This window comes from Podarcis bocagei (assembly GCF_964188305.1).
Source record: "Podarcis bocagei genome assembly, chromosome: 7".
In the NCBI taxonomy this organism is placed as follows: Eukaryota; Metazoa; Chordata; class Lepidosauria; order Squamata; family Lacertidae; genus Podarcis; species Podarcis bocagei.
In genome coordinates, this window is record NC_138132.1 from 28991460 (window position 1) to 29005244 (window position 13785).

Sequence of the window (13785 nt, forward strand, 5' to 3'; positions counted from 1 at the left end):
TAAACTGTTAGATAGACCCAATGAGTGTCTGTTTTTTAATATAATATCTGGGCTTAATATTCAGCTAAGGAAGAGTGGAGGTAGACTGGAGAAGAGCTTTAAAGGCTGGTGAGACTGACTCAGCCTTTCAAGCCATCAGGGGGTTTTAGTTGCTGAGGACACAAAACACTTGGACCAGCTAAGCAACTGACCACATTACTTGCTAACGAAAATCCCCGAGGAGGCTTTCCAGCACAAACCACTGAAATGGGAATGGGATATACAGGAAAACTTCCTCAGATGTTGGGCCCTCATTCAAGGCACCCATCCCGTTCTTGGTTCTGTAGTCTTTTGATTGTAAACCAGTTTTCTCTGAGGGATGACCCTAAATGGTTTTAAATGCAGTCTAACGTTTGGGGAAATGTTACATCAGAAAATTGTATTTATTAACTTACTTAGTACTAAAATTTGTAACCCTGCTTTTAAATCAAGTTATCCAAACAACTAGCAAGAAATATAGATACGCAGTCAATATAGACAAGGAAAATCCCTGTACAAGAACTAGCAAGAATCTTGGGTGGTAGTCAACTAAGTTTTAAATGAATTAAAATAATAACATCAGTGATGCTAATAGTAATCATAATGACTTACTCATTGTAATTGATGAGCATAACTAATTTAATGGTTTACTCTGAGTAAAACTTTGTTGAATATCACTCGTCTCCTATTTCTGAATCTTTCCAAATTCATGTGACCATTTTGTATTCTTTGGCTGGCATCCAAAGAGATGCTTTAAGCACCTTCAAGGCCCCCTGTGTACACCCCCCCCCAAATAAAAGTGTGGGAAGAGGGGGTAGCACATTCTCCCCTTCCTCCATCCCCTGATCATGTCACAAATTATTCTGAGAATTCCTCTTAATAAAGACTCCATGGGGGGGGGGGGATAGCATTCTAGAGCTCTTTTTGGGTTTGTAGAGCATGTTGTCCGGTTTTGTAAATTCTGGCTTATGTCATTTTGTCTCCCTGAGCCAATCCTTCACCCTGGGCATAAAGAATTCTGCTGGATCAGACCAAATATTGAAACAATGCCACATTGTGTCTCCCTTAGCTGTTCACTAGGGTCGTTTCAAAGCTCACAAACAGAGCAAGTAGTCAACCTATCCTTCACTTTTGCTTGCCTACAGTGTCTGGTGGTTCCATCTAAGGGCCAACATGGCTACTAGCCATTGATAGACTTCTCTTCCTCCTTCTCTGTGAATTTGTTTCATCGTGCTTTTAAAAGCTGCCCAACGTAGTGGTCATCACCATGCCTGCTGGTGGCGAGTTCCATTAGTTTTAATTGTGTGATTTTGAAATTGTGCTTCTTTCTTTCTCTTTCTTTTTTTAACCTGTTCTCAAACTGTTGCTGATCAGCTTCCTAGTCAGTTTCTATAATATTCTTCTGCAAAGGAGAGGGAGGAAAGAGCAACATTGGGCTGTATCAAGACTAAATTTACACTTAGGTCCTATTGAAATCAAGGTGAAAAGTTACGACTGGGGATTGAATTTGCAGGAACTTTTGCATCTCTTGCTATTAGAATTTCCTAGTTCAGAGTTGGCTCATTTCTTCGCTCTGCTTGCAAACAACCTTTTAACTTGACCTAAACTTGGGGGGGGGGGAGTGTTTTGCAGAATTCATATAACTGACCTAAAAATATTGTTCTGAGAACTACTTTTGCACCTAAAATAAGTTCTACTTATGATAATCATTGAGCGCTGTCTCCTTAGGAGGTATTGTGCCCCAGGGTCTTGCAGCGTCAGTGTTCTTGCCAAATAAAGGTTTTTCTTCAGCTCACCTTGTGCTTTGATTAAAAAACAACAACACCTTCCTGCAATTTGTTTTCACCTCCACAAAAGACCAATTGTTTCACTCAACTTAAAAGGACAACTCATAGTTATCTTTTGATAGTTTAGCTTTGCTGTCCCCTTTTTTTGTTGCTTGTGTGCTGCTCTATTTATTTAAAGGATTTTTGTGTGTGTGCTTTTGTCTTATCCAGCATCTTCATTTGTCATTTTGTTCTGGTTAGCCCATTTTTATATTACTCTCTCTCTTTTTTTTTAAAAAAAAGATATTTATTAAAGTTTCAGAAAAGGTTACAAAAATAAGAAAAAGAAAAAAAGAAAAGAGAAAATACAAAATACAGAAAAATAAAAACAATTAAAAACAAATCAATCTTTCCATGTCTTGTCTTTCATTTACTTGTTTCCCTGACCTCCTCACACCTCCCTTTTTTGTATTCTGGTTCAGTTAGTTAATTCAGCAAATCCTTTCCCTCTTTGCTTTTATCTTAATCCTTTATGTTAATATATTATAACTTTAGATTCTCACCTGTTAACAATCCATTTTTACATACTCCTTTGTGACATTGCTGCTAAAACCACTTAACTTCATTCCGACATCATTCTAACATTCATTAATTTTGCAGTATTTCTGTAAATAGTCTTTAAATTTCTTCCAGTCTTCTTCCACCGACTCTTCTCCCTGGTCTCGGATTCTGCCAGTCATTTCCTCCAGTTCCATATAGTCCATTTTTATATTACTCTCATTTTACTCATCGTCACCATTTAACTCGGCCCCCAGCCCTTTCCACTAATCCCTACCTGCCGGCCCCAATATTTTCTCCTGGGACCACAGACCCTCTTGAATCCTTTATAATTATTCATATGAGTAATCCTTAACATGTAGGACTGCATGAACTGCTGATCCAGCCAAGTAATGTGGACAAAAATGTCTATATTAGGGTGAAGTGTGCATATAAGTACCGTATTTTTCGCTCTATAAGACGCACCAGACCACAAGACGCACCTAGTTTTTGGAGGAGGAAAACAAGAAAAAAAATATTCTGAATCTCAGAAGCCAGAACAGCAAGAGGGATCGCTGCGCAGTGAAAGCAGCAATCCCTCTTGCTGTTCTGGCTTCTGGGATAGCTGCGCAGCCTGCATTCGCTCCATAAGACACGCACACATTTCCCTTTACTGTTTTAGGAGGGTAAAAGTGAGTCTTATAGAGCAAAAAATACGGTATATACATTAGTGACAATAATGAGCAAAAATGCATTATATTAGGCAAAAGTTATTATCACTATTACCTTTTCTTTGTACGTGTATTTAAGATCGTGTATGATATATATGGATTTCAGTAAAGAAGATAAAAGTGTGTGTTGTGTGTGTGTATGACAAAAGTCATTTGAAAAACAATATTTATATTGGGCAAATTGCATGAAAAAATGTGCATATTAGGAGACATTTAAGCTAAAATGTTGAAGAATTTTCACGAGAACTTTAACAACAACAAAAAGTATGTGGAAATGCAGAGAACGGTATTTACAACTGGAAAAATGGGAAGCAGAGAGAAATCTAAATTGACAGATTCACCGAACCCTACCTATCGCAAGCAAATTTCCCTCCAGGCAAATTAAGATGGAGGGTATCTGGAGTCTCACACAGAAATCCAGCCGGTAGAACTTTCCTGTACCTAGAACAGACCCAGCAACATTTTAAAAGTTTATAAGGACAGGAAGCCTGGCAGATACAGAGGAGGTAACCCTAAAGCAACCATGAAATTGGGTTGACTTGAATTCAGTAAGAACTGCTCAAGTTTAAAGCTGAGAAGGCAGGAGGTTGTTCTTCCTTTCTACTCAGTGTGTGTTTGGATATTATTCTCCGAGGAAAAGTACCAGCAAAATATTGTGGAATTTGGCCCCCAATTTTGCCCTGTTTCCTAGCTGTGTTTGTTGGCTTGTTGTCTGGCTGAGCGCATCTTTTTCTTGGAAAAGAGCAAAGTGTAAGAAGAATCTTGGGCACATATCTGTGAATCTGTGGGCTTCAGGTTTCTTTGGAGAATGCTATCAATTAGTAGAAGTCGTATATGCTTTATCTGGGTTGTAGCCAATGCTAGTCCTACTCAGAGTAGACTGGCTGAAAATAATCAGCATGCATAACATAAATCCATTCATTTAAATGCAGCTATTCTGAGTAGAACATAGTTGAATGCCACTTTATCTATCTAACTCTATCTAACTATGGATTTGTGCAACATTAAGAACTGCCCTCGTTGATCAGGCTGAAATCCCTCAAGCCAGCATCTCACAACAGCCCTCCTTTGTTCACCTGCAACATATGGCACTCAGGGGCACAAAGCCACTGAAATTGATGGTTCTCTTTAGCAAAATAATATCCAATAATATTATTGGAAAATAATATCCAAAATAATATCCAAAATAATAATAATAATAATAATAATAATAATAATAATAATAATAATAATAATAAATTATACCCTGCCTATCTGCCTGGGTTTCCCCAGCCACTCTGGGTGGCTTCCAATGAACTATTAAAATACAATAGTCCTTCAGATATTAAGAGCTTCCCAAACAGGGCTGCCTTCAGATGTCTTCTAAAAGTCTGGTAGTTGTTGTTCTCTTTGACATCTGATGGGAGGATGTTCCACAGGGCAGGTGCCACTACCGAGAAGGCCCTCTGCCTGGTTCCCTGTAGCTTTGCTTCTCACAGTGAGAGAACCGCCAGAAGGCCCTCGGCACTGGACCTCAGTGTCTGGGCAGAACGAGGGGGGGGGGGGGAGACACTCCTTCAGGTATACTAGGCTGAGGTCGTTTGGGGCTTTAAAGGTCAGCACCAACACTTTGAATTGTGCTTTTGTCCAACCAAACAACACCATCCATGCACAAGAAAACGAAAGTATCAGCAAGCTTGGAGAAATCCCAAGGTTTGCAGAAGTACCCGCCCTGAAAAAAAGCCCTTAAGCAGGGAAATGGAATGGGGGAAGAACCCTCCACAATAACCTAATGAGAACCCCGAGCATGTTCAGAAGCCACAGAATGATGGCTGACTGTTGGGAGGAGTAAGGGGAGGAGTGGAAAAAGAAGGGTCAGAATAACTGAATTAAGGAATTCTCTGCTCACATCCTGAGCAGCAAGACTATTGGAAGGCATGGGTCCACACAACATCGTTTTGTTGCAGGTCCTTACCATGACAGAAAAAGCCGTTGAGAGATCATGGATTTAGCTAATTCTAGTGGAAAGTAGGGAGGGGGAAGAAATTTGCTTTAGCATTTTAGTGAGAACCTCGATAATTTGCATATTCTCACTTCTTTGAATGTTACCAAATGGGTAGGGTTTTTTCCCGTTCATCTAAAAAAAAGTGTACAAATGTACATAATTAGGGGAAAGTTTGCATAAAAATGCATATTATGTGTGAAAATAATGCACACAGAATGCAGTATATTAGAGAAGGCTGCTTGCAGAAATGTACACATCAGGCAAAACTGCATTTTAAAAGGTGTGTTTTAGGAGAAATTTGCACTAAAATGCTGACAATTTTTTTATGATGGTTTTGAAAAAACGACAACTGCAAAGTGATAAAGAAGTATAGTGAATTGATTGTAGGACTGGAAAAATTAGAAACTGAAATTGACACAGTTGTCCAAGTGAAAAGCAATATACATTTATTCATTGTATTTCTGAGTCACCTCCTGCCCCTGCTTTACCTAAATATGTGGCCACCACTGTATATTAAGCTAAAAAATTCCAGCTGTTAATTATATGTTATAAATTACTTGTTTGACTAAAATTAGAAAGAACTTGTTTTGAAGGCCCCTCAGTTTCAAGTATGACTTCTATCAGGACATTCTCTGCACCATTCATACTTTTATAAGTTTCTATTGCCTTTGTTAACTTAAAAAAGAACCCATAGCCCCAAATACCTTTTCTCATAAGGAAGATGCTCTAACCGCTTGATCATTTAATCCCTGCCCTTTAAAAAAAACTCTTTTCAGCTCTGCTGGCTTTTGCAAAAGATATCTGTTTAAAAATTATTTTTTTACAGCACAAAACATGCTCAGATTTCTTACTCTATTATGCAGATACTGCAGTGGAGAAACCCTGGGTACATTTTATGACGCACAAAAGAATTTGTTGCTTTGTAAGCATTGTTTATCCATTTATTTCCATTTATTAATAGGTTCTTATGAAACATCTTGGTCCAGTGTAACAATTAATAAATCAACAGTAAAAACACATATATTTTTAAAAATCCTCTATAAAAACAACAAATCCAATACAAATCTAGAATGAGGTAAAATCTCCACTTAAAAGACTTCTTGATAAAGGGAAGTATTCAATAGGTGCCAAGAAGAAAACAGAGATGGCACCTGCCTGATAATGTAATTGGAGCATTAGTAGAATGTAACCACAACTGCATAGTACAAATTTGAATTCAATTGAAATGGCCCTATTTTCAACATTGAATGCATTCCAAATAAATTTAATATATTGGATGCCAAAAAGTTAGGACATCCAATCAGTGTTCTGAGATTCAGAGTTCAAACTGTGGGTTTCTAATTGACCTAAGAAGCTTTGAATCTCAGCCATAATTTTTGAGTATTGGTGGAGATATTTTGGTGTAGAAAGGTCAGAAAAGTGACAGCAAACTACCCACCTTTTTACATCAGTGAGTTTTGATGTAAAGTTTGTATCTCAGAATTTAAAGGTTGAAGTTGAAACTGTTTCTTCATCTCAACAAATCAGCTATGTTTTTCATTCAGTTAACAATTAGCTTCAGCTTTAAAAAGCACAGAAAAACTTATCTATTGGCCTATATACCTTTCAGTCTGTTGGCTACCCAGTCCAGCCTAAAGTTGTTTTGAGTAATTGAAAGTGAGTATAGCATCATGGCTAAAACACAGAGCTATGATTTGACTTGGGAGTCCCCAATTTGAAACTTGCTTCTGCTATGAACATATGAGATGCCTCTAAGGTCACCCAGCTCTCTGCCTCAAATCCATTTTTCAGCCTTAGTCTCCTCACCCCCAAAAACATATAATATGGGTATAATAAAACTAACCTAACCTTACCCTGTTGTAGTAAGGATTTTGTAAATGAGGCAGTGAAGTTGTGCTTTGAACCCTTGAAAGCGATCGGGGTATGTGTTTGTATGTGACTGAGAACCTGTGGTCAAAACTTCGGACTTCGTTTGTTTATTTGCTTTTTATATTTTTAGCACGGCAAAATCATTGATTGTTTGATTGACTAGGTTGATTATGACTTACTGATATGTAAGAATCCTTTCTTAAGGTTGCATGAACAAGGAATATATAATTACATATCAAAGATTACCAGTTATCTCATTCTCTTTCTTGTCCCTAGAACATTTAGCCATTTGTTAGTACAACGAAGTCTTTGGCTGCAAAACTGCAGGTTGTTCATGATAGCCAAATCTGCCAGTTTGACATAGCATTCCATCAGTTTTGTAGTCTGCTTCCTTTTTAAGTATACAGCACACATTACTTTAGCTGTGGTCGTCGTCATCATGTGTAACAGCAAATTCAAGCAGAAGTGATAAAAACTCTTGGGGGTTCATGGCAATACTGTATTGATTGCTACTTGAATATACCTTCTCTGTCCTCTTCCTAAAAACAATTGAAATAATATTGTGCTGGAACCCAGAGCGTTTAAAAATCAAATCAAATTGTGCGATGCCAAGCACATAGGAAATACTTTTATAAATATTACATCATGCTATCTAAATGCTAAGCATTATTATTAATTGAGTTGAAAGTGTTGACTCAGTTTAACTTATCCAGCCATTCTCAGCTGGTAGTATAACTGGGTTTACAAACACAGAATCTCAGTATGATGTGTAGGAGTTACATAGCTTTCAGCATGTTACTTGTTTGGGTATAAAATGAATATTTCACATATGGGGAGTGTGAAGTAGTGAATTTAGGCTGGAACATGATCTTTAGAGCACTTTGAGGATGGATGTAGGAAGTGTCATTAAAGTGGTCATTGCTAAAGTGGTACACATAGTGCCCCCCCATCACTGTCTCTATTCAAAAAAAGACATTTCTGTAGTGCTTCAAAGATATATTTGAAGGAAATTAGCACCAGGGACCACATTGCTACTATTGATGTGGGCACATTTTCATAAGATTGTCACAGGCACCTGGTGAACATTGTGTGTGATTACAATGTTTAATCAATGAATTAGTCAGATTGGTTTACTAGAAACTTTTACTTAGCTAAAAAGGTGTCTCCAATGAATTTGGAAGCTTAAAAAAATTTAAATACATAGTTTCTGGCTGTATGTTTATTGTATGCTAATCAGATATTGTTACTTGTGTGAATACTTTTGGTTGCTGTTAATTTTCTTCTTTTTTACTTTATATTTTACATAGTCTATTCTTTCTAATAATAATTAAAAAACAACAAGTGATGACAGGAAACCCCCATTATATTTCATACAAGTGCATAGGAATTTCTCATCTCCCCTTTTCTCACAAGAAGGAAAGAAAGCCTCTTTGGGGATGATGCCTGCCATGATGTATGTGTGCAGGATCTAAAAACAAAGGAAGGCTGCACCTTCCACTAGAAGTACTGTTTTTACTATCTGCCTATGTACCGTATTTTTCGCTCTATAACACGCACCTGACCATAACACGCATGTAGTTTTTAGAGGAGGAAAACGAGGAAAAAATATTCTAAATGAAACAGTGGATGTATGATTTTTATGCTTCATGCTGTGGCCACAGACATGTGATCTGACAGTGAGTTTGGGGTAGCCCAATGCAAAAATCCTGAGGATCCATGTGGATCCGTGCTTTGTAACCACGTTTTAAGTGGGGAGGGAAGGAAAAGAACTCAAGGGACAAGGAGCTTTTCCGCGGGGAGGAGGGAGGGAAAGAGCACTGTTGCTTTAAAGGTATACTTAAGGTATTTGCCCTGTGCCTGGGTTTTTTTCCATTTAACAGTTTGCAGCCTTTTCCTTCCGCTCCTTGTTTTGAGGCGGAATAGATTTGAGCAAGTGAGGAGGACTTGGGTTGCAAGGGATTCGCCATTAGCTGTGTAAAAGTGCTCCTCCTTGCAGCCTGAATGATAAGCAGCCACCAGCAGCAATAGAATCGAGCACAAAAAAGCGGTAGGGGCACTAGGACACAGACAATGCTCAAATCTATCCTGCCTGAAAACAAGCTGCAGCCCAGCCGATCAGCTGAGACGCGGGGATTTGCGAAGTTTTCCCCTCTCCCTCATGCCCTCCCCAGCCTTTTTTTTTACTTCCTGGTTTTCACTGCGCTGGCTCAGAGCTCGAGGTTGGTTTTATTTTGCTGCTGGTTGCTTAAATTTTATCTTTCCTGCTGTCTCTCTGCAGCCTCATTTCTCTGTTTAGAGAGCGCGCAGACCTTTCCCTCCTCCCGTGTAAGCGGCTGCTGCCGGCTTTGCTGCTATGGCTCTCCTTCCCTCCCTCCTTCCTGGCTCCAGGTCGCTTTAAAGAAAGCAAAGTGAGAGCCTCATAGAGCGTGTAAGTGGCTCCCGCTTTGCCTGACTGACGGCAGCCATGGCTCTGATCCGTGCATTCGCTCCTTAACACGCACAGGCATTTTCCCTTACTTTCTCGGAGCAAAAAAGTGCGTGTTTTGGAGCGAAATTTACGGTATGTATTTAATATATTTATATCATGTGACTCACATTGGGACTACTAGACCCCCCAAAATCTAAGCAATGTGGACTAAAGCCGCTTCTGGGGTGCCTCCGGGATTAGGGGCCTGAAACTTAAGCTTCATTAGTTTCATAGTAGTACCGCCTCTATGGTGGCCAGAATAGTTCCTCCTGAAATGTCCTCATATTGTATGAGGAAGTGACTTTTTAAAAAAATCAAGGCACACGTCCTCTAAGCCTGAATCCCCTCCCCCACTCAATATCCGTGATGGAGCTTCATGCTCCGGCACCGGGGGGATGGAGAGAAGGCGGAGGCGGCGCTGGCGCACGTCCTGGGGGTCGGGTGGGGCAGCCGCAATGGAACCCCACCGGGATTACGCTGCCGGGGGCAGTGCGCTCCCCCCCCCCGCACACCTCTCCCTCTGCCAGTGCTCATTATAAGTATGTAAGGGTAAAAGCAGTACTTTTTTTCTGGGAGGGCGCAGGGGTACGCATACCCCTAAACATTTTGTGAATCTTTGTGCTTTTGTTCATTTACTGTATTTATTTTCCCTGGTTTGAACTATAAAATGGTGATTTTCTTGAGTCAAAATGAGAGCACCCATAAACATTTTTTTTAAAAGAAAAAAAAGCACTGAGTATAAGATGCTCATACGTGCCGATTAGATCACTTAGATCTGTGGAACTGGCACCATCTACAAGTGCCACACAATGCCCAATCCACATTTGCAAGCAGTCATTTCTTACATTCTTACTCCCTGCCTATTGACATTAGACAGACACCGTCACTGTGCACTTTTAGATGCCTGCTGGAAACCTTTCTGTTTCAGTGAGCCTCTCCTGGGACAGGTTTTGGTTACATCTCTTCTTAAAATTGGTTTAGATAGTTTGTTTTCAGATGTTTATAAATGTTTTAGATACAGTATTTTTTAATTTTTTTTTTTAGATTGTATTTGCTTTTATCTCAGAAGTGTTTGCCACCCTGGGCTCCTTTTGAGAAGAAGGCTGGAATATGACGTATATTTACACCCACCTACCCTCCCACCGACTTGTTTGGCATTTGATCATAGGGTACCTATGTACACATTGCCAAAAAAGTAAATGTATTGCCAAAAAGAGGACAAGAGAGGACACAAGGTTGGGGGGGAAAGGGCATATGCTAATGTATATGTGCAAATTTACAGTCCATTTTTTTAATGTAGTTGGAAGCACATCTCATTTGTGACCAGGTGACCTATGTGTGCCTGCCTGGCTCATTCCCCCGTTCAGGTGGTAACTGTTTGAAGGGCCCTGCTGATGTCTCTTCTTATGGGACTATTTTTTGAATTGAACTTGGACTGGGCAGCCTTAGAACGGGGGACTGTCCTCTTCAAGTAGAGGGTTGTGCTCTGTAACGCGGCAACCTGACCACCAATGGGCATTAAAGATTTAGCTGTTGATGTCGCCGTTAATTGAATATATATGGTTTTAACCAGGCATCCCCAAACTCGGCCCTCCAGATGTTTTGGGACTACAATTCCCATCATCCCTGTCCACTGGTCTTGTTAGCTAGGGATGATGGGAATTGTAGTCTCAAAACATCTGGAGGGCTGAGTTTGGGGGTGCCTGGTTTTAACTATGAAGCCATTTGAGAAGCTTGTCTGGCACAGAAAGAGGGGGTATTGAAAATATCTAAATCAAATAAATTAACACAAAATTCTACCACACCAGCTGTGCTATAAGGGGTGGTTGGGGGCACTCTTTTGCTTCTTCCACACCCCTGCTGTAGATCACACTTATTCAGTTGCAAGTTCTTCCCTTGCCGTGCTGAAACACAGCCATTTATCTCACGTGGGATTTTATGTATTTATTTACTTACGTTTTAAACAAAAATGAAATGAAATGCTGGTTTAGCGCAGGAACTATGCCTGAAGCCGTTTATAAGAATAAAGAGCAATAAACAATTCATGAAGATTATAGGATTGACAAATATATTACTGGCCCCCCCACCCCCAGCATCGTGAAGTGCAAAATTGCAGTGGAGTCTGGTTAGTAATACATGTGGTAGAGCGTCGTATCATCCCCTGCAAGATGGTGGCACTATAAATATAGCCTTTGTACTCCGTGCTGCTAATTAAAGGCAGACGTATGGCAAGCAAATAAGAGGAGGAAAATAAAAAACATTTGTACAGTTCTTTTTAATCTATATTTTCCCTCCACAAGCAAGATGAATAAATGCTGGGTTTTAACTAGGATCATTCATTTAAAAAAAAATTAAAAGAAAAAAAATAGGACTAGCACATCTTGAACTCAATTTCCATATGAATAGGAACTCATAAAGCAATAAACATCTTTGTTTCAGACATAATTTTATTAAGGGAAGGAGAAAAAAAGATTATGGTAAAAACTGGAACGGGGCCAAATTGCAAAACATTTGTTGAATATTAAGGCTAGAGATCCTTGTTTCTTTGAAAGGTTACATGTATCCATTGGATGCAGAACACATAGCTGGAAGTTTGTGGATGCTGTGAAACATTTGGGTACTTTCACTGGAATCCCAAATTGCTTCTAATTTCATTTAACTTTTGCTTGAATTTCATTATTGGAGGGTGGTAATACTTCCCCCCTTTCTGGTTCATGCTGGGGAGTTATTATTTGCTCATTCAATCTATACCCCCCTTTCTCAGCCTTCAGGGCTGAAGTAGTTATGAACGTGTTCAAAAATCGTAAGATTCTATTTAAACTTAAGGCAGAAATTAAATGAATAGAAGTGGGGCAAAGGACTCATAGTCACTGTACCCTCCTCCCTTCAGGGGAAAAAAGCCACAGAAACAGCAGTAATATATGGTTATCATAATCCCTCAAAAGCCGCAAAATGGGGGCATGTCTTAACCTGACACCAAAACGATGTTAATATCAGTGTCTGGTGGGCCTCACTGAGGAGAGCCTTCCATAGATGGGGAGCCAAAACTAAAAAGGGATGCTTTTTTGTTCCCACCCTCCAAGCCTCTCTCAGAGGGGGCACTTGGATGACAAATGCAGGGTCCAGGTATGTTCAAGTTTGCAGTGTCATTCCATTAGATATTGGATACTAGAATCATTGAATCGTTGGAAGGGACCCCAAGAGTCATCTAGTCCAACTCCCTGCAATGCAGGAATCTCAGCTAAAGCGTCCATGACAGATGGCCACCCAAGCTCTTCTTTAAAACCTCCAGTGCGCCATATAGGGATTTGTAGGTTAAAACCAGCACCTGAATTGTGCTCAGGAGCATATAGGTAGCTGTGCCAGTGCAAAAATTCCCTGCCATTTGAAATCCACCTAATACCTAATCTACTAACTTTTGAGTGCTGAGCAAAGGGCTAGTGTTTTTACCTTTCTATCGATGGCTTGTTTTCACTTATTGTTTGTTAGGGTCTGTGGATCTCTGGTAGGGATGAAGGAGAAACTTGATTCAGTTTGCATTTAATGGCAAAACTAACTAATTTACACTTTGCAAAAAACACACAAACCAAAACATAGCCAACTTTTGAAATTTCAGTTTCTCTTTTTTATTTTTTATTTTTGGAATTTTAGTGCAAGTTTTCCCCAGTATAGCTCATTTTTATTGTAACTTTCACTAATATATGAATTTTTATGCACAGTTTACTCTAGTATGGTTAGAGAACTGCATTGCAAAATTTGGAGAAGTGCAAATTTTGTAGGATGGCTGTGTTTAGGTTTGCAAATTGTTGTGTGAATTAAGGAGGTTCACCTTTAAATGTGGACTGAATCCATTTTTTCTACTACCTTTGAGAACACCTGGACTCCTCCATCCCTTCTTGTCATAGTCTCTCAGCTGTTGGCTGGCCCTTCTTGCTTCCCCATGGCACCAAGTGTTCTATGCTTCCTACAGCCTCTGCTGTTCCTCAGCGGCAGGAGAACATGGAGGTTGAGATGGAAACACAGAAAGTGTCCTTATACTGAGTCAGACCACTGCTGCATCTAGTTCAGTATTGTCAACACTGATTGGCAACAGTTCTCCAGGGATTAAGATAAGAGCCTTTCCAGACTGACCTGGAGTTGCTGAGGAGCCTTCTGCAATCAAAGCATGTGTTCTAACTATGAGCCACAGGTTTTCCCCATGTCCCACAAACTGTGTCAAACCTGGTTGGAGAATCAGATAGGTAGCCGTGTTGGTCTGATGCAGTCGAAATAAATAAATAAAAACTAAGTTGGTCTCTAAGGTGCTACTGGACAATTTTTAATTTTTTTAAAATTTATTTCGACCGGTTGGAGAAATCTGCTTCCTGTTCTCTTCAGCAACCTATGTGCCAGATCCAATTTTTGTTGGGTTGT

The 13785-nt window shown here is 39.7% G+C and overlaps 1 protein-coding gene and 1 long non-coding RNA gene across 4 annotated transcripts in view; one reads left to right on the forward strand and one right to left on the reverse strand.

Moving 5' to 3' along the window:
- The window catches only part of LOC308592560, a 259350-nt gene extending 256373 nt beyond the window's left edge, over positions 1–2977 (reverse strand). The window contains exon 1 of the long non-coding RNA XR_014010551.1: positions 2782–2977. This is a non-coding gene — a long non-coding RNA (uncharacterized lncRNA). The remainder of the gene's footprint in view (positions 1–2781) is intronic.
- RUNX3 (RUNX family transcription factor 3) overlaps positions 1–13785 on the forward strand; it is a 155147-nt gene that overhangs the window by 23262 nt on the left and 118100 nt on the right. The gene's annotated exons all lie outside the window — the stretch shown is intronic.